The sequence below is a fragment of the Amblyomma mixtum genome, chromosome 6, assembly GCF_055824585.1.
Source record: "Amblyomma mixtum isolate Tamu chromosome 6, ASM5582458v1, whole genome shotgun sequence".
In the NCBI taxonomy this organism is placed as follows: domain Eukaryota; kingdom Metazoa; phylum Arthropoda; class Arachnida; order Ixodida; family Ixodidae; genus Amblyomma; species Amblyomma mixtum.
The window spans coordinates 47,320,385-47,341,679 of NC_143017.1; the positions used below are offsets into that span (position 1 = coordinate 47,320,385).

Sequence of the window (21,295 nt, forward strand, 5' to 3'; positions counted from 1 at the left end):
AATGATGCACTTATTGCGAGCGATAAGATATTTGTTTAAGTGCTATTATTTAAAAAGGCTGTCATGGGAGCATTGCCTGTTTGAAAGTGAAGCACCTCTCGGCGCTATGTCGATGTTGTTTATACTTTTTTAAGGGTTTCCTCAATAATACCGATGTTGCGAATTTGAGAAAAAAATACATATCCAATTTCACAAGTTCGAACGTTTGTCTCGTGTGGTTTGAGGTAGATAAGTGTAGTGCTGGTCTTTATTCCACTAAAAATCTTTACTTTAGCGCATGTTTACAGCAGAAACAACAATCAGCAATATCTGATTGTATTCAGAGCCGAGAATTATATCCAATAGACTATCGAATCGTGGATAATTGAGGTTACAGTACGTGCAGGCAAGTATCAGTGAAGTGCTGGGATCCTGCATTCGGAGTAGATGCTATCGAGATATGGTGTGTAAAATTTCTACTGTACAAAGTGACGAGCCGTCGCCCAATCACGCTCCTAAGAAAATCGGCGATCTAAATGAGCATCGAGCAGCAATTAGCAATTTTGGTATGACATCGTTGTAGCATATCTGCGGCTCACTCGGAAAGACAAGATTTATATTAGTGAAAACTGGTAAGGGAAACGATTGTTTTAAAGAAGCATTACTTACCAAAACCACCCACAAAGCGCCCTTCTCCTGCGTTGAAATAGTGCTCGGATTAGTCATGTAAATATGGTGACAGTTGACACACAGTGCAACACTGGGCCATGACATTTAACAAGGAATGCGAAATCGCTTTCACGAGTGTGAGTTCTTTTCTGGTGTACTGTTGTGAAAAGGCACAATTAATGAACGGATTTATTACAACAAAAGCGCCGATCATGGCGGCTGTTTACTGGAGAGAAATCAGTCAACAATACTTGCTAGCATTCAGACAAAAGAAATATCTCCAGCAGACTGTCAAATTCTCATTATACAGTGTTGACTAACTGGATCACAGTAACTGAAAATTGCGGGAAGGTAAATGTGCAGTCCATGCATTCCATATTGCTTTTTCGGAATTCAGTTTGACTGTACAAAATGAGGAGATGTCCCTTAATCAGATCAAGATGAGCGTTCTAAACCATCGCCACTCACCGTCATTGCCGCCAGCGTCCAGAGATCTTTCGTGTCCAGATCCTCCTGCGGAAATATATGGTTCATATTAGTGACGCAGGTATGCTATTAGTATATGCAGCGCGGACCACGACGCGTCAGATATCCCTGAAACCAGTAGCGGAGTGAAGATTTTCGAGTTTGGAAATTTCTCTTGCGCTCAATTTAAAAGAATTTGGGAAAGGTCTACTAACTACTAGCGCTTTGATTTTCGTTTAGGTGCAGTTTTGTAGGAGGGTTGTTCAGGGAAGAAGTTGTGTTTGATTCTAATTGACCTCTCGACCCCACATCGAATCTTCCTTAACTGGATTGCCTCAGTAACACTGTTGTTACACGCTATTCTTTACATATTCTCGCTATTGTTAACCGCCAAATGTCGTCGAAAGATCTTTTATGATGCCTGAAAGGGAACGATTATTTGAAGCGTGCGTGAATTACCGAAGCCACCGAGTGATTCGTCCGCCTCCCACGTAGGGTGAGCACTGATATTAGTCACCACATTATGGCAACAGTAGGCACACAGTGGAAGACGAAGCAAAAGAAATACTTTTTTTTATCGAGGTCGAGTGTTTGACTTGTCTAGTAATGGACTAAAACGGAAAGAACGGGCATATGCTTTCGCTCATTACATGTCTCCGAGCAGTCCTTTAGATTGGCCGGTTGATTGCAAGCCAAAGGACGAGCGGAATATGTACTGCAAAAACCAGATAGACTGATAGAAAAATATTAGCGGGGGCTTAGCTTTGGTTAAGCGTGGTAGGTTGCGAAAGCGAGCGCGGGGCCTGTAACGAAAGGAACGCGGCGCGCCGCGTCTAAAGAAGGAACGCAGTGCGCCGCGTCTACAGGTCATGCGCGGCCACCGGCCGCCGCGGCGCGACGACTCGACATGGTAGCCCATCTCTCACCCTGGTATGACGTCACTCTATGACGTCACTAGGCATGGCATGACGTCAGAGGTCATTCTAAATGCCGCGCGTGGCTACCGGCCGCCTTTGCGCGACGGCTCCACTTGGTAGCCCATCTCTCACACTTGTATGACGTCAGGGGTCATTCTAAAGGTCAAACGTGGCTACCGGCCGCCTCTACGTGAAAGGGCGTTCATGAGCATAGTATTGCTTTCGCAATGAAAATTCCGGGGCACTTTGACTGTCTGAAGTGCGTAGAGGCGGAAGCGTTTTCCGCACCACTCTGACTGCCTCTGTGGCACTTGTAACGTCACCACTGGATGACGTCACGCATAATTATTGACTCATTACTAAATAACAATTTACTAATTAATGACTAAATACTGATTAAATAATTATTACCAATTAAATTCTAATTAATGACACTTCGCATTTAGGAGTGGAACGCGACAGCGTGTTGTAACGCTGCCAAAGAGCCCACGGAACGCCACCACCCGTTGCGCGATGCCTTGCCCTTTGAAGGCAATGCTTTTTGAAGAAAGGAAATGGCGCAGTAATTCTCTGTCATCTCGGTGGACACCTAAACCACCGACCCGAGCACACAGCTTATGCTGGTGACGAGGGCCAAGGCAGCGGCGGAGGCCAACGGGGTCCTGGAATAGGGAAGACCGACCACTGAAGCTCCACATCTATCTATCCCCCACCCCCCACCCCCTACTCCCTAACTCTTCCTTTGGCAACAATAAATGTTTTTACTACTACTACTACTACTACTAAACCGCATCGTAGAAGAGGTAGGGAGTGAAAGACGAAACAGGGACCGTAATGAAGAAAATGAAAATTTTATTTGAGAAAACAAATTACGCAGTAACTTTCTCGCATATCTCGGTGGACACCCGTCAAAAGAGTGGCACCTCTGCTGACAAGCTTCTGCTGATTAACTTATGTCGACAACGATGACGCACTGAAGGCTTTCGCCTTTAAAACTACGACACTCTTAGACGAAGCGCGGCTACGGCCGCTTATCTGTTTTTTCAGCCAGCGTCCGCTTGGGCGGACGCGGTTGTTGCTGCGACGGGCGTCTTTTCTTTCCTTTTTCTCTTTCCTCTGATCTTTTAACTCTCCTCTATCTGCACGTGGCAGCGGTGGTGGCTCGGCTGGTGCCAGTTGGCAGGCCCGTGCTCTTTCCTTTTCATTCTTCTTTCAGTCGCAACAATAACAACAACAACAACGGCGCCTTAGTCTTCTGTCTTTCCACCACCGCACTCGTCGCGAATCTACTTGCATTACACGGATAGCGAGCGTGCATTGATTCTCACCGCTGCACGAGCTCCTCGTTCCACACGAGCTCCTCGTGTGACTCCGTCAACGAGCTGTCGCGTTTGATGCAGCTCCGCCCATCATCCTCCTCGCCGCCGCAGCATTTTACCCAGTTTCTACCGCCTCAGAGGAGCTGAGCTGCGCACGTCGGCAAGGTCTGCACTCCTCTCTGCCGCCATGGTGATTGTCCGAACTGCTTCGGTCACCCCAACCCGCAGCTTCCCCAGCTCCCAGACAGCTCGACACCAATGGCCCTTCTGCCAGATGCCATGCACCTATGGCGCTATGAGCCAGCAATCGAATTCCCGGTCGCTGCAACGTGCACCGCCATCGCTGCTCCTGGCGCGCAATCCACCTGCGGAGGGGCATTTCGGCAGCAGGGTCATGGTCATTGCTCTGTGGTCTGCAGTCCTGGACGCCGTCGGAGCTGCTGCAGTCGGCCACTCCCGCGACTACGTCATACCGCTGGCAGCTCGACGCTATTGGCCCCATAGCTGATTCCGATAAGAGGTAGGTGCGATACGAACGCCATGTGCGGAATTGGCTCTGTACCTTCACGTGGGACAAATTGCCGACGATTACGTTACTTCCTAATGCGAAATATGAGCGCAGCTTATCAGTTGTTTCAGCTTTTCGATAGATTGAGGCGAAGAATTCCAGCAAGACATGGATGTACAATTACAGACAAGTTAGCGGCTTCGCGCCTGTAACGACGAGCGCGTTCTGTAGTACATACACTGGATAAGCAGCGCACCAACCCAGGCAGGTGGCAGTTAGGGGTTGATCGCGAGAGTTCGCTCACCGTTGTCAGCGCTAACGCATGCAGCCCACATCTTTTTCTCATCACCCCACATGCTTATAGCGAGAATGAGGCGTTCGTTGACCCTGGAAGGCAGTTATGCGCACTTCCTTCCTTTAAAATGATGTGTAAAACGTCAACGCCAGCGGCATATGGCTTCAGCGCCGCGTTTCTGGCACAACATTGTCATTGCCAACGCACGCAGCTCACATGTTACTTCCGCCACGTAGCTTAAAGCACAACTGAGGTGTCGACTGTTCCAAGAGGGCAGTTATGCGCCTTGCTTTCCAAGCACCCGCTCCATTGGTTTTGCAGCTTAAAGGGCGACGAAGGTGTCCACTCCTGGTTAAAAGAAACAACAGCGACGCCGCGAAACGCAGGAAAGGGGGTCAAAGAGCTGACCTGTAAAAGAGCATGATACACGAGTGATCGAGGAAATACTGCGCAGTATCCCGCGTCATCCTTGTTGCGTTCCTCTAACTCCGCAAATTTTCAGTTGCGTGCCCTTTCGCGACGGTCCGCTTTTAGGCTATCGTTCTCTCGAAAGCCGTGCTGGGCAAGTTCTGCGCTGGCGTTGAGCACTTATCTGCTGAAAAAATTGGAAGACGATTATAGGTCGCCAGTTCGAATTCCTGCCGGAAGCTCTCTAACTTAACTAGCAAGTTTATGCTGCTCGAAAGGCTGAATGGTATGACACCATCTGGAACATTCTGCGGGAAAGGGTTGGCATGATATGATTTTTTCCGACGTGTGGTGCCGGCAAGTGCAACTACGACGCCGACGGCTTTTCAACCGAACGAGCTTTATACTCTGGTGCGTAAACGATTTTGTGTGGGATACTGAGAAGAACGCCATAGAACTACACAAAGAGGTCGCGCTCATATTCTCAACCACAACATATCGCATTAACAGCTGTCGCTGAATATCGTGTTGACACGTGGTGACCGTCATGTATTTTGTTGTTTCTTTAACCTTAGCCCCAGAGTAAGAGACACGCGAGGTGTGTCTAAAATTTTGTCAACGCCGCTGGCCCGAAAGACGCGGGTTCGATCCCAGCCGCGGCGGCTGAATTTCTTTGGAGGAGAAATTCGAGGCCCGTGTACTGTGCGATGTCAGTGCACGTTAAAGAACCCCAGGTGGTCGAAATTTCCGGAGCCCTCCACTACGGCGTCTCTCATAGCCTTAGTCGCTTTGGGACGTTAAACCCCATAAACCAACCAACCAGCAACATTTTAGACTGCAATGATTTTAAGAAAACGAAGTACGCATAACTGGGTCCCTGGGTCAGTGGACGCCTGTATCGTTTGAGATAAGTGGGCGGTCAGGGAGAGATATGGGCTGCATGCGTTACAGTTCTGATATAAGTGAAGCAGCGCTAAAGAAGCAGGCCGAAGGCAAAGCGAAGAAGGTACAGGAAAGAGCGCTCCCCCCTTCGTTTCGCCTTCGGGCTTCTTCTTTGCGCTCCTTCTCTTGTATCTCAATAGGACAACTTTTCCATCAAACAGTTCTACTGCATGCGTTAGCGCTCACAACGTAGTGGCTGACACGCGGCACTGCAGCAATAGGCCGCAGCGTTCATTGGGTGAGCAAGTGTCCGGAACGCACTCAATGCTACAGACACCAAGCCGGGTATAGTTGCCGGATGCACCATAGCTCTCACTCTCTAACGAGGTTCAAGAGTACTTGAACCGAAGCTAATTTTAAGGCAAATGTCTTTAATGCCTCATACTGTCGTTAGCAGCCGTGTCGGCAGCCGTGTCGGCAGATGTGTCCGCGTTTTGACGGGTGTCCACCGAGATATCCGAGACAGTCTAGAGAGTTTTAGTATTGCGGGCTTTGCGTAATTGCGCGCATAGCAGAATAGCGGGTCCAGAGTGCGCATGCGCAGAACGTTAACGGGGAAATAGCGTTAGCGTACGCACGCAATTTTCAGAATTGAGCGTTGCGGCAGTTGCGGCTTTTGCACCCTTGAAACATGGCGGCGTCCTTTCAAGCGACAGCCGCCCGCTTCAGCCGATTCAGCAGCTCTTGCGATTCCGGTGGGCATGTTTACCGGCAACTACTGGTGTTTTTGCTTTTCGCTATGACTTACCTTGCTTCGACGATAAAGTTTAAGCTCTAATTCAGCCCAGTTTTTGAGATACGCTCTCGATTCTGGAGCGCGCAAGCCTAATGGAACCTCAAGCTGCACTGCTACCGTCTGCAACGGCCCGAAACGCAGCAGAAACCTAGCAAAAACGTCTGGAACGAGACAAAAATAGATTTGGAGGTTTTTCGCGGTTTTTTATGGACTTTAATTATGTAGAGAGAGTTTATATTAAATTTTCCTCAAGTTTTTGAAGATTAGATGTCATGTGATAGCAAATAATCTTGCTCCAAAGGCTTGTAGTTAACAATCCTTTTACTAGATGGCGCCACTATTTTACGTTTTTATTTTATTTTATTTCAATTTAGGGGTCATTTTGCAGACGAAAATGAACGCTGCACTAATAATTCGTTTAAAATATTCGGAAATATTATACTTTGTCAAGTTAGCGGCAATATCGACCATTTTTGAAGGAGCGTTGGCATCCATGTCAAGCAGATGTCGTTTAGCGTTTTCAAAACGCTACACTAAACCTGTCTGTGGGGATAAGTTGCTTGCGGCACGCTAACGTAATTTCCCTTACGTCCGCTGTCACGCTAACGCTATACTAAAACTTTCTCTACTGCGTAATTTCCTTTCCCCTAATACAATTTTCAGTTTCTTCATTACGGCCGCTCTTTCAGTTTCTTCTTTCACTCCCACTTCCTCCCTTCCTGTACGGTGCGGTTCGGGTGTCCACCGAGATGACAGAGAATTACTGCGCCATTTTCTTTCCTCAAAAAGCGTCGTGTTCAAAGGGCAAGGCATCGCGCCGAACGGGTGGTGGCGTTCAGTGGACCCCCTGGTAGCGCTACAACATGCTGTCGCGTTCCACTCCTTAAGGCGAAGCTTAACGGCTATTAATTAGCAGTTAATAAGTAGTTAGTCATCAATCAGTAATTAGCCATTAATTAGTAATTTGTCATTACTTCGTCATCAATTATGTGTGACGTCATCCAGTGGTGACGTCACCAGTGTCACATAGCCGAAGTGGTGCGGAAAACGCTTTCGCCTCTACACACTTTAGGCAGTCAAAGTGCCCTCTGAATTTCTTCTTATTTGTAGCTCACAGAGTACTCAAGATCACCGTTGTTGCATTCTGTCATGTAATGTGCGCATCCTGCGAATGTGGCGGCTAGTTTCACTTGTTGGTACAAAGATGATAGCGTGGACTGCTAGGGGATGATAAGTTTGCCGCAAATGCTTCTTCCAAGCTGAGCCACTGCCGTGGCTCAGTGGTTATGGGGCTCGGTGCTGACCCGAGAGACGCGTGTTCGACCCCGGCCGCGGCGGTCGAATTTCGATGAAGGCGAAATTCTAGACGGTCGAATTTCGATGAAGGCGAAAGTCTAGACGGTCGAATTTCGATGAAGGCGAAATTCTAGAGGCCCACGTGCTGTGCGATGTCAGTGCACGTTAAAGAACACCAGGTGGTAGAAATTTCTGGAACCCTTCACTACGGCGTCTGGCATAGCCTGAGTCGCTTTGGGACGTTAAACCGGATAAACCAACCAAACCAACCAACCAAGCTGGGTGGGTGCTTCAAGCAATGGCTAAGATATGACTAAATTTTGATAGCCACCATACTGAAAATAATTGGTAACTCTAATTATACATTAGGCCACTACTCAGGCCCAGGTTTTTTTATTTTCGGCTGATCTACTGCCGTTTCTTTGCCATTTTGGACCGAAAGCCGAATAGTCGTAGCTAAGCTTGTTGTTGAGGCCGTAGCCCAATACCTGCCTAAAACAGGAACGCTCGTTTGGTCGTCAACGGCTTTGTAATAGGGAGCCTAAGAGATTCCCATATACTAGCATGCCTCATTATAGCTTACTGCAAACGACGGAGAGTTGGGTACCTCGGAGGAAACTGAATAGTGTGTTCAGGGATTTACAACGCTATCGATGTAGTATCAGCGGTACTAAGTGCACCAATACTGGTACCAGCGCTACTGCATGCTAGTACTACTGCTGTAGAATCTCGCTAATGTGAGCTCGCATCTTCACAATTTCTTGTTTATTTATTTATTTATTTCGTGTACCCTCAGAGGCAGATAAATTATAGAGGGGAGCGCTTACGTAAACTTCAAGAAAAAAATTACCGACGATTACGTTACTTCCTAATGCGAAATTTGAGCGCAGCAAATAAGCTGTTTCACGCTTTTCAGTTGGTCGAAACGGTCGTCACGTCACAGTGCGCGAATTTCAATCGGGGCCAATTGTACTTTGGCTACTAACCATGCAACCAATTAAAGGGGTCGTATAGTGATGCTCCAAGTAACTTTGAGTTTAGTTTATTGCTTACTTAACTAATTAGTGTAATTAACCTTTCTAGTCCGACCAGATAAATAAATAAAACCAAGTAAGAAATTTGCCGAGCTTCGGAATCGAACCCCGGTCTCCGGAGTGCGAGTCGAGCACTCCGGAGTCGAGCAGTGAATACGGTGTCTTCGTTCACTCCCATCTTCCTCCCTTCCCGTTACGGTAAGGTTTAGGTGTCCACTGAGATATGAGAGACAGATTTACTTTCCTCAGAAACCAATTTACCGACGAGCAAGGCGTAATTGTCCGCGTTTCAGATTGTTCCGAATTGTCGTGACGTCACCGCGCGCGAATTTTGACGGGTGTCCACCGAAATATGTGAGACAGTTGCTGCGCAACTTCTTTTCCTCAAATACAATTTTCGACTAGTGTCTACTCAGATATGTGAGACAGTTAATGCGTAATTTCCTTTCCTCAAATACAATTTTCATTTTCTTCATTACGGTCCCTCTAATTCCTCACTTCCTCCCTTCCTGTACGGTGCGGCTCAGGTGTCCACCGAGATGACAGAGAATTACAGCCCATTTCCTTTCCTCAAAAAGCGTTGCGTTCAAAGGGCAACGCATCGCACCGAACGGGTGGTGGCGTTCCTTGGACTCCGTGGCAGCGCTACAACACGCTGTCGCGTTCCACTTCTAAAGGCGAAGCTTAAGCGTGATTAATTGGCAGTTAATTTATGCACCAACAAAATGTGCAGTGAACAATCACGTAGCAGAATGCAGCACTCAGGCTTTCGCCTTTCAGCACTTTAGCCGCTAAAGTTCCTCGTGATTTTTTCGCAGTGGCGAACGGCAGCGGCAATTTCGGCTCGGGCGGTGCACATATACAGATCCGCCGCCACCGATCTGGCTCTCTGATTGCCACCGCACAGGGGTTGCATTGGAGGAGGAGCGAAGAAAGGAATTAAGTTCGAGCCGGCGCTTTGACAACCGGAGACTCGCAGGAAGAGGGGGGAGGGGGGCGGCGTGTACACCCAGCGGCAAACGATGGGGGCAGAAGCGCGCGCAGCAAGCGGACAACACGATAAAGGGAGGAGGGAAGAGATAGCAGCGACTGGCTGATGCCGCTGACGCCGATAGCGCTGGGGGGATGAAAGGGGGGCGGAGCGGGTTACGAGGCCGACGACAACGCCGACGCCGACGACGACGCGAAACCCAGGAACGGACGCCAAAGAGCTGCGCTCTAAAATGTACAGCACAGCAAACTGATTAGTATTACAGAAATGATGGCTCCTAGTTGTTACAATATTAAGTGTAGGGTTCATGGTGGGCTGGTTAATTTTCTTTTCATTTTCCTTCTCTTACGGGGCGGCCCGGGTGTTCAACCGAGATATTAGTTTTTCCTGGCGCTCTGTTTGTCTTTCATTTATTTATTTAGTCTACCGCAGTGGCTCAGTGGATATGGCGCTCGGCTGCTGACCCGAAAGACGCGGGTTCGATCCCGGCCGCGGCGGCTGAATTTCAGTGAAGGTGAAATTCTAGAGGCCCATGTGCTGTGCGATGTCAGTGAACGTTGAAGAACCCCAGGTTGTCGAAATTTCTGGAGCCCTTCACTACGGCGTCTCTCATAGCCTGAGTTCTTTTGGGACGTTAAGCCCCAGTAAACCAATAAACCAAACTATATTTTATTTCCGTTATGTCTCTCTTTATTTTTGTATGTGTCTGTGGCAACGGCGGCCACCTGCGCAGTGTGTGATGTCACTCGGTATCGCGCATGCGCAGAATTGGGAAATCGGGGCTCCAGCTCACGCGAAGCGCGGTGTTGACTAGCCTAGTGAAGCTTTCCGTTTCAAAATTGGCAGTGGCTTAACTTTGCTATGCCAGGATATACGCAGCATAAGGTGAGGGCAAGGTGTCCACATATCGGTGGACACCTGAACCAGAGGGAAGGCGAATAAGTGCCCTCGTGGAACAGTGGACAGCTCAACCGTGCTTTAAGCTAAGTGGCGGTAGAGACAGGTGTGGGCTGCATGCGTTGCCATTGACAACGTTGTGCCAGAAACGAGGCGCTGAAGCCATTTTCCATCGGCGTTCGTTGTCTTCTTTGACGTAGGTGTTGACGTGTTACACTCCGATCATTTTAAGAGAAGGAAGTGCGCATAATAGCTCCCTGGGTCAGTGGACGCCTGAATCGTGCTTATAGGTGCGTGGGATGATGAGAGAGAGATGGCTGCAGGCATTTAGAACTGAAGCCATAGCCCATCGGCGTTCATTGTGTTCATTGGCTTTGGCGTTGCAAATGTTTTACACTCCGATCCGCGCGCGGCGAGGCACGCCAGCTGTGCGTAGTAACGTCACTTACTCCTCGCGCATGCGCAGAACGGTGCTCTAAGAGCCACGCGAAACTGCTCAACCTTGGCCAGTGTAGCTCTCGCTACAAAACCAATTGGCGCCGCATTGGAAGGCTTCGTAACAATTTCGACCGCCTGAGGATCTTTAATGTGCACTCACATTGCATGAAACGGGCGCCTTGTGCGTTTTACCTACATCAAAAAATTTTGTCGCGCAATCGAGGTGGATAGGTAGCAGGCTCACAGCTATTGCATTTCTGTTCGCTGTAAAGGAAGGGTGGGATATGTCTGGTTTTTTTCGGGCATTTCTTCTGACTATAGGTGAAGTTTTAATACAAGCTCTGTTTGCACAACCATCGGTCTTCGTGCTCACTATAAGCCGCTCTTCCGAGAACTCATCTGATCCCACATGGACACTGATTCCAACCCAGGATGGCTGACGGGGCACCGAGGTCTGCTCCGCGCTGGGACCGCGGCTCTAGCGACTGGGACGCAGACCTCCTCTTCCGCAGGACCCAGACAGAGCCCATTGCAGAGAGCAGTATTCATACGGGCCGCCTGCTGTGGGCAACTGGCGTCAAGCTGCCGGACCGTGTGCTGCTTGCTGGCGCCTCTCGTGGCTTGCGAGAACATTGCGGATTCGATTTTATTTTTGAAATTCGATGCTTTTTGTTACTTGCAATTTCAGCTCGATATTGTTTCCGTGGCGTATTTGGAATTAAATAAACTATGGCAAAAGAAACGAAACTCCGGGTGAAGCAATTCTTCCGTAGGTCGTGCAGATGCCACAGACAGAAGCAGAATCGCTGTGATATGTGCGCGAGCGCTGGTGTATTTCGAGTTTATAGCCAGCCATTGTGATGGACAGCACTGATAATTCAATGTTCTGACCCTAGAAATGAATTGTGGACGGCACACCATTCTGAGTTGCTCATATTTAAAGATTGAGCTAGTTGACAGCAAGCAAGTATTTCAGAATTATATTTGCTTTGTTAACTGCGGTGGTGTCCCTGCGGTGCGGTGCGCGGTGCGGTGGTGCGGTTAACATGCACAGGCTTCCTCCGAAACCTGTTAACTAATTATAACTTACGTTATACGCATGCGGAAAGGAGACAGAGAATGGGTCACAAGGTGTCAAGCACAGCATTGCAAACCCTGCATAACTTTTAACACCCGAAATAGAAACACCACATTTTTCTTGTCCTAAGATCATGAACTATGACATAAGAAATGACAAAATGCTTCGGAAATTGGAATGCTGAAAGCTAACGTGGACAATGACTTCAGAGAATAAGCTTGGGGTAAAAACTAAACCTAGATTTGGAACATGCGTCTTAAGCATCACTGAATTATTTTCCATGCCATCGAAAAGAATCTTATCCACGCAAAACAAGAGCCGCTGCCCCGCATGCGAGGCGGATGCTGAAACGACTGGGGCACTGCTGTGGCCACCGAGTACATTATCACAGACCTGTTTTAAGCGATATACCTCTCCAAAATAGAACAGTACTACACATGGAAAACATCTCATTTACCAAGGAAAAGTAAACGAAATTTATGCATTTCCCTCTCAGGCAGAGTAAGCAATCGATCAGGTGATAGAGAAATGCGCAGAGTATAACCAACCCCTGTTTGTTGCCTTTACAGATTACGAGAGAACATTTGACTCTGTTCAAACCCCTGCAGTCTTGCAGACATTGCAGAATCTGGGTGTTGAAGAGTATTATATAGATATACTGGAAGATATGTATAGCGGGTGCACAGCTACCATAGCCCTCCACAAGGTCAGTAATATAATTCCAATAACAAAGGGTGTCAGGCAGGGAGGCAGCAATTCGCCAATGCTTTTCATCGCCTGTTTGCAGGAGGTATTAAGAGATGTGACTAGGGAACTGCTGGGGATAAGAGTTAATGGAGAATGTGCAAGTAACTTGCGATTCACTGACGACATTGACTTTCAAAGTCACTCAGGAGATGAACCCAAAAAGATGATCAATAAGTTGGACAGGCAGCGCAGTACTATCGGTCGAAAAATTAACATGCACAAGACCAGACTCTTCAACGCTCTTGGAAGGGAAGAGCAATTTACAAATGGTAACAATGTGCTCTAAATGGGAAGAGAATACGTTTACTTAGGGCATGTAGTCGCCGCATACCCGAATCACGAGAGGGAAATGAATAGAAAAATAAGATTCGGGTAAAGCGCATTCACAAAGTTCCCTCAGACCATCAATGGCAGTTTACCAATAACTCTCAAGCGAAAAGTATAACAGATGTATCTTACCGGTACAAGCTTATGTGACAGTAATATCGATTCTTACGAGAAGGTTTGAACTTGAGCACTTCGTTGCGAACTGTCGAAAGAAAAATCATATTTGTAACTTGGAGTCCGGACGAGAATAGAGTGGATGAGGAATCAAACACGAGTTAATGACGTCGTTGTCGAGATCAAGAGGAAGGAATGGGCTTGGGCAGGCCATGTAATGCGAAGGCAAGATAATCGATGGTCCTTAAGATTAACGGCTTGGATTCCAAGGGAAAGCAAGCGTAGCATTGTTCGACAGAAAGTTTGGTGGGCGTATGAAAATAAGAAGCTTGCGGGGATACGGTGGCCGCAGCTATCCCAGGACAGGGTCAATTGGAGAGACATAGGAGAGACCTTCGACCTGGAGTGGGCGTAGTCAGGCTGGTGCTGCTGCTGCTGATGATGAAGAATAGTTTTTCTACAAACAAATTCTACACATAGACGAATAGGTGGAACATGCTCAGCAAATAGACACTATTTAATCCAGGATAACGGAGCTAAGTATTCAATTTCCTTAAGAAAGTCTAAAGTAGTTCATTCTGAGTGTAGTTCCTTCTGTCAGAAGACAAAGAAGGCATGAAGTCAGAGTATATTCGTAAGCGAGCTAAGACTACCTTAATCCACGCCCGTAGCAAGGCATTTCTCACTGGCAATGAAAATGGCGATGTCTCCTATCCAAGCTCTTCGCTGTCGCATGGCTTAAAAGATGCCTTACAGAAGAAATGGTTGCCTTTTATCATTTACCTTTAACTTTTTTCTGGCTAGCTTGTTACTGAGCCAGGCAACGACAACCGGAAATGCTTATATTAGTCGAATATTTCCGGTTGCTGAGGGCTACTGTTATTTAGTAAAATGCGCGCTTCCATGAACTGCAGTTCCCGAAAGTGTGTGGCGACGCCTCATGGATGTCGCCGTGAGTAGAATCTCATAATCAGCAGCTTAAATGCAAACTGCTGGCTCTCTACTGGCTGCCCCGCTTGTGCAAGAAAGTCTAAAACCACTACGAACATGGGTCTTATAGATATCATGCAACGTTTGCTAGTCTCGTTGCAGCTTGTTTGTAATGTGTACTTTACCGAGGGGAGCCTCACCAAGAGGCTTTCTGATCCATCTCAAAAGAGAAAAAAAAAACGGAACAAATGGGAATGTGCCCTCCCTTGCGACAGGGTCTCCCAGTAACAATTTATCTTAGCCGGATGCTTGCAACTCCGCGGAGGAGCCTTCTAAATCCTTCAAACTCCGATGAGACAGTCTGGTAGATAACTAAGCATCCGCTGCCTGTCATTTCTACCCGATACCTTACCCACATTAGATCAGTGAGAAATAACTGTCTACCTTGTGACGTCTGCAACTGCCAGAGCTTGAGCTGCCCTGGCCAACCCACTATGAGGTATGTGCCGTCTACCTAACAACGCATACGCGTATTTCACCAGTACACTATCCACTAAATCCCTGCTCTCTTTCGAACACACATCCCTGCCCTCCCTCTCCCCATTTAACCAACTGCTGGCAAAGGTGTGTTCCTTCTCTTGACGCGCTGCGCACAACACTGCGGCCATTACTTGTTGCCCACATCGTCTCGGTACTGGGAAAGAAACACACCGCGCCGAGTTGCAACCTGAGCCCACCGAAGAGCGGGGCGGACTAACCACCGTCAGCGGCCCGGACCTGGGAGGCGCTGTGAAAGATTTTTATGAAAGCTATAAAACGCCTTCTAGGTCAGGGCCGCTGTCGATGTTATAAAAGCTTTCTCTCTCCCTCGTTAAGAAACGTACGTTTTGAACATTGACAACTTTCTTATTCATCAAAAGAGTTCAAAGTCAAAATGTTTCTACCAGGTTTTCGGTCGGACAACAAAAAACTCTTGCGCTTCAAGGCAATAGGCTATAGGAATAGAGAGCGCGTTGCATATCTGGCACTGGTTCTTTTAGCATTTAATGGATTGTCTGGTATTGTCTTCATAAGAGTACAACTTTTTAATCGGCTTACATGGGCGTTATGTGACTACAGGCTATAAATATTATCATCGTCCAATAAAGGGTCTCTTTTCGACCACTCACTGAACAGCTTTCGGTACATATTTCCGTCTACCGGGTTCGGCAGAAAGTTGAGGTGTGGGACGTTTCGCATCAAACTCAAAGCTGAAGTAGAGAGAGAGAGAGAGAAAAAAAACTTTATTATGGCAAGTTTGTTTGGACCCCCCTTGGGTCCCTGGACCACCGCGCGGTCCCACTCTACGTCGGAACGTTCATGTGGTGTTTGTTCATGGCGTCGGCACCCCGAAGCACCGCAGCAAGCTGCGATGGCGGGTCCAGAGACGAGAGCACGACCTCCTAGTCCTCCCAACTTGATAACGCGGGCTGTCTCTGCGGGGGAGGATCAGCAGGGCAGCCGAAAAGGATGTCGGAGAGTGTGGCGTGAGGGTCGCCGCACAGGGTGCATGCAGGGGAGGTGCCACAGTAGAGAGATAGCAGCTGAGGGGAAGTAGATGTCGGTTATTGGCAGGAATACAGGTGCCGGCGCCTGACACTATGGGAGTGCTCACTTGGCTACAAGAGAGAGTTGCGAGGCACGGGCTGTGGACTCGGTGAAGGTTAGGAATTGGGTCTTTATACAGAGAATTTGACCGAAAATAAAAGGGGGCCCCAGGCCCTTGGAAGGTACAGACTGGCTCCCCGAGCAGCTTCTCTCTTCCGCTGCTGGAGGAAGACTCCCCTGCGTAGATTGCCGCGCCCTCGAACACCGTGCCCACGTGACCAAGCTGCGCGTTCTCGGAAGGAAGCGTCCCTGGGCGCTGTTGAAGGCGAGGTAGCAGCATCCCACCGCTGCCACCAGTTGTTGAAGGCGAGGTTCGGGGTCGCGGCTGGATGGATCCACGGTCAGCACGACGCCCGTTCCCACCTCCAAGCCAGGGACAGAAGTCCCGCTGAGCGACGGTGTTAGAAGGTGGAGAAAGAAGACTGAGATTTAATTACATATTTAGAAGAGTCCGGAACAGCAAGTGTGACTGCTTCGACCGCATTCGTCGTCGAGTTTTATACTGTCCCTCTTCCCTAGCTTCCCTAGGACGATGACGCCAACGCCAGTGTGGGAGTGGCCTAAAGCATTCACACGTGCACAGAATTTCGTACACCCGCACTTGGGGATGCGCCTCTGTCACGTGTTGAGCCTGGAAGAGGAGGACGCCTTCGAGGAAAGTCCACAGCGGGATGCGACGTTCTCGCATCTGCCGACGGCTCCCGCTCACATGGGCCTTGAGGGAAATGAGGCAGCTGACGCCGCCGCCCGCGCGCTCTCTCACCGGACATTCCCCTCCGACCCTGACGATCAGGAACTCGAATTTATTCCAGCTTACATCTTCAAAGACATCATTTTACTCTATCAATCTGGCCATGGTCTTTATCCCCGCCTGTGTAAAGGTCTGTCAAAGGCGGAGGAGCGGCTTCTGCTCCGCCTGTATACTAATACTTTGCTGTGCCTAGCAGCTCTGAAACACTTCGACCCTTCTTTCTCGGGCAGCTGTCCGCACTGTGTGGAGAAGTCTTCGGACATCTACCACATGGTGTGTGCCTGCCACTCCAACCCTGCTATCCCCCATCACCCCAACCCAACCCGGGAGGACTGGGAGGCGACCCTGCTCGGCAGCTCTGACCTGCAGGCCCAACGGGCCTTGGCCGGGCGAGCCTGGGCGGCGGCCGATGCCACTGGAATCCCGAACTAGGGACCTCCACCTAGTATTTGTAAGGGCTGGCCCCCTCTGGGTCAGCTCATGCATAACCTCCTGTATTATACCTGTACATAAATGTTTTCCTCCACCACCATCCTCCGGGCTGCCGACACATGTCTGTCAAATACATCCGTCGCTAAAGGTCGGAAGTGGTCATTTGTCTATAGGAACATTCGCGAAGGTTTTGGAAGTCCCTCTCTAGCCCGCCGTGATGCTCGGTACGCAGAACCACAGTGACGAGGGCCCTTGACATCCACCATGTTTACTGCGAAATGGGAGTGGCAAGGTCCACCTGCTGATGTCGCTACGCACGTGGGCCGACTCCGATGAATTCGGCGCTTTTGTGTCCAGTTCTTCTTGTTGGTCCTGGTCGGAGACGCAGGAAAGTACGTTTGCCCTCGCCTCACGGTCAATTCGGCACGCCTTGCGGCAAACGTCGTCAAGTAGACAGGGGTTTCTCGGAACCATCCTGGAGAAACGTGGGTGCTGGCGGCTTCCTGATGATCCCGATCTTAACAGCGCTGACGGTCGCGCTCTCGAACGCCGTGTCTATGCACCAAGCCTCACGTTCTCGGAAGGAAGCGTCCTTAGGCATCGACGGTCGCTTTTTCGAACGCCGAACATGAGCTCCGCGTCCGCGACGAGGCCGGTACCCTGCGGCGACGAGTATAGGTCGAACGGTCGCGGCACGAACCCAGAGACATGGTACACATCTTACATACTCGTACTTCCCAAAGTGGTCTTTGGCCATAGATGAAACACTCATGAACATCAGATGCACCCACAGACAAAAACACTGTACTGAAGACCTGAACAATATTCTATGGACTTTCTCGCTATTGCGGTGGTGGTTGTGTAACACTTTTATTAAAGCAGCCCTTAGGCGTTTAATAGGTCCTGGGCCAAGGTGACGAGGTCGTGTTGCAGTTTCAGATCCAGAGATGCGAGTCAGATGGGCCACGGGGGGGCCGGAGGGGTGGGGGGGGGGCAGGATAGGCGGGGGACTGGTAAGCTGATTGACACTATGTAAGGCAGGCACAAAATTATTGAGCCTATACCTCATGAACACATGGACACTCTAGCCCCGAGGAACAATCAGGCACCGCACAACAACATGCCGTCGCAGAATACGGTAGTGAGAGCGGCCTTTCGAATAGGGTAGAAGCTTTGAAGGGTACGGAAACGAACGGCTAAAGGTTACTTCCGAACATATCCCCCCTCCCCGCCGACCCACTCCCATCCCGCCTATTTCACCAAGAGCGGGTGGGAGGCAGCCCTCCCTAGAATAAATGTTTAAGTGCAAAAGCACTCATACGCCCACCAACCCCAACCAAGAATCTTGCGACGGTCACTGCGTTCCTAGGCCTTTGCCTGACAACCAGAGCTTACGCGAGTTAGTCGTGTATGCTCGAGTTGCTAGGGAATGCTTCGGGTTCGACTCCGAACCTCTCGGGTTCGAACCCCGGTACTCCGACTCAATAGACGAGCGCCTTAACCCCTGAGCCACATTGAAGAAAAATAATTGAGGACCCAGCAACTGTTCTGGGGACCCTGAGCAAGAGTACCTTCAGGGAAGAATAACTCAGCCGCTAACACTGGACTACCCAGGTCTCAGGAGCCGCAAGAAGCGGGCTCCTCTCCGCCTCTACCTTGAGACCCATTAGTTCCTTGTCGCCATGGTTGCCCTTGAGGAACCCGGCGCCGGTGCCAAACTCACAAACTACACTAAATTTCAACACAACCCGTAATAAGGGAGTAATTACGCATTAATCTCCCTTACTCTCCCTTATTACAAATTTACTCCACATTGGGGGATTCCCCTAAATATTTGACCAACACTGTTCCCACTTCGAGTAGTTGATCAATTCTCTCTCGCCCTACCATAAGCTTGCCGACCCGGTTAGCTCAGTTGGTAGAGCGACTGCTCCGGTGAAGCGCTGGTCCCGGGTTCGAACCCCGGATCAGGACGAATTTTTCTTTAACTACGAAATTTTGAGAAAGCTGTATAGATTTCTTTTGTAGCCGTATGGCTGCGCTTTGGTCGATGCCAATGAGTAATTACTCCCTTATTACAAATTTACTCCTCCTTGGGGTATTCCCCTAAATATTTGACCAACACTGTTCCCACTTCGAGTTATTGATCAAATCGCTCTCGCCCTACCATAAGCTTCGCGTCCCGGTTAGCTCAGTTGGTAGAGCGACTGCTCCGGTGAAGCTGTGGTCCCGGATTCGAACTTCGGACCAGGACGAATTTTTCTTTAACTACGAAATTTTGAGAAAGCTGTATAGATTTCCTTTGTAGCCGTATGGCTGCGCTTTGGTCGATGCCAATGAGTAATTACTCCCTTATTACAAATATACTCCACCTTGGGGGATTCCCCTAAATATTTGACCAGATGTGCTGTTTCCGTCCACTTCGGATTATGGAAATAAGAATAGCAGTAGTCGCTGTAATAATATTGGGCTTGCGTCAACACCACTGCTACACCACGGCGACAAACCCCTTTGAGACAATTCTCTTCTTCACTTTTCACTGGTTACGATATGCCATTTTGTCATGAAAATTGGTTTTTAAGAAGGCACAGCAGTCTGACTCCTTTGTGGGACACACACGTGCATCGTAAGGGAAGTACTGAAAGAGGGAGCGAAAGGAAGAGCGAAATATGTGCCGCATCCCTTAGCAAAAAAACTCTGTGCTAAAAATGTATTTCAAACACATTGTATTTATTTCGTATTTTTTTCGCATTTTTTTGTCCCTATGCTTGAAAACCATGGTTATTGCTTTTTAAGTATGCTAGAAGCACAACCATGAAATTTGTTTAAAATATATCAAAAATACAACTTTTACCTGCTCAATATATTTTTGACGCATTAAAAACATACTTATTTCATATTGGTTTACTATGAAGATATTGCTAATGTACTATCAATAGACTTGTAGGTATACTTTGAAAGCATTATTAATATACTTATGACATATTTTTGAGGCTGGCAGGAAGTATGCTAAAAATGTGTCAAAAGTATAAATTTCTACCATCCTTGGAATACACTCAAAATGCACCAGAAATAGGATGGTTATATTTTTGAGAGCAGTACAAATCTCTTGCAAGTGTATTTTCCAGGGTAAAAAAATGTACAAGAAATGCACTGGAAGTACACATTTAGTACTGTTGCATAAAATTAAAAATGCACTGCGAAGCTGAATAAATGCACGAAAAATGCACCAGAAATATAAATTTAATACTGCTGCAAAACGTTAAAAACGCGCCACGAAGCTAAATGAATTGTAATGTGGAAACTCGCACAGTTAGCGTGGACGGGCACAGTCCTTGTCCCAGCGGTGCCGCTCAGCAGGCCAGCGTTCGCAAGCGCAAAAACCCGAACTTCGTCGGCTGCGCCTATCTTCTTCCTCGCCTTCGTCGGCGCTATCTGCTGGGGCATCGAACTGCAACTCTCTTTCTTACAATACCCCCGGGGTGAAGAGGCGCCATCCTGGCGGCCTAAGGGCACGAGACGATGGCTGGGTCGTAGTAGGGCTTCAGGCGGTCTAAGTGCACAATTTCACGACCGCGGCGGCGATGGTCAGACGAAGGCGTGATGGGCTCGACCAGATAATTAACTGGAGAGACCTGCTGAATAACGCGATAGGGGCCCTGGTATTTGCTCAGTAGTTTTTTAGACTGTCCGGGGCTGGAGGAGGGCACCCACAGCCAAACGAAGGATTCAGGCAGATATGACGGCGGCAGACCGGAAGAAGCGGCGCGGGCGCTTTTCTGACGGTGCTGATCGTGAGAAGTAAAGGAACGGGCGAGTTGACGGCATTCTTCGGCATGCGCCGCGGCTTGAGAGACGGTTGTAAAGTCGGACGAATCGGGGCGGTAAGGGATGTTATGCCGGGAAACCCGCCCGGATTCCAATTCTGCAGGTCGCAAACTTTCTTCTGCGAACGTCCCTTTGACAAGCCCTGGTGCTGCGCCGCAAGCCAACGCGCCCTAACGCTCCCTTGACAAGCCACGATGCTGCGCCGTAAGTCAGCGGTGTCTAAGGAGAAGCATCGGCGAGCAACGTGCCTGGACCTGTCGCAAGAGGCCAGACAGCGAGGCGCCAGATTCCTTCTCTCCCGGACGCCACCGCGCGCGGCAAAATTTGAAGCGGGTGGCCGGCGCGGTCGCTGGTTGGTCCTTTCGGGCTGCCGTCGAGTGCTGCCTTTGGATTGGCCAGTTCTGAGGGGCCACCGTTCCTGAGGCTATATAAGCGCCACCGCTGCCGCTTGGATAGCAGCTACAACTGACGGTGTGACAGAGTGACCGAGTGACCGACCCACCGTGAGTCGAGTGCTGCTCACGAGTGGAGTCGGATGGTGTGACGT

The 21,295-nt window shown here is 49.0% G+C and overlaps 1 long non-coding RNA gene across 1 annotated transcript; it reads left to right on the plus strand.

Annotated features, from left to right (window-relative positions):
* The first annotated feature begins 3,267 nt into the window (after positions 1 to 3,267).
* Positions 3,268 to 11,641, plus strand: LOC149338999 (uncharacterized). Its single transcript, XR_016283474.1, has 2 exons — positions 3,268 to 3,869; positions 11,326 to 11,641. It is a non-coding gene; the product is annotated as an uncharacterized LOC149338999 (long non-coding RNA).
* Positions 11,642 to 21,295: the final 9,654 nt, after the last annotated feature.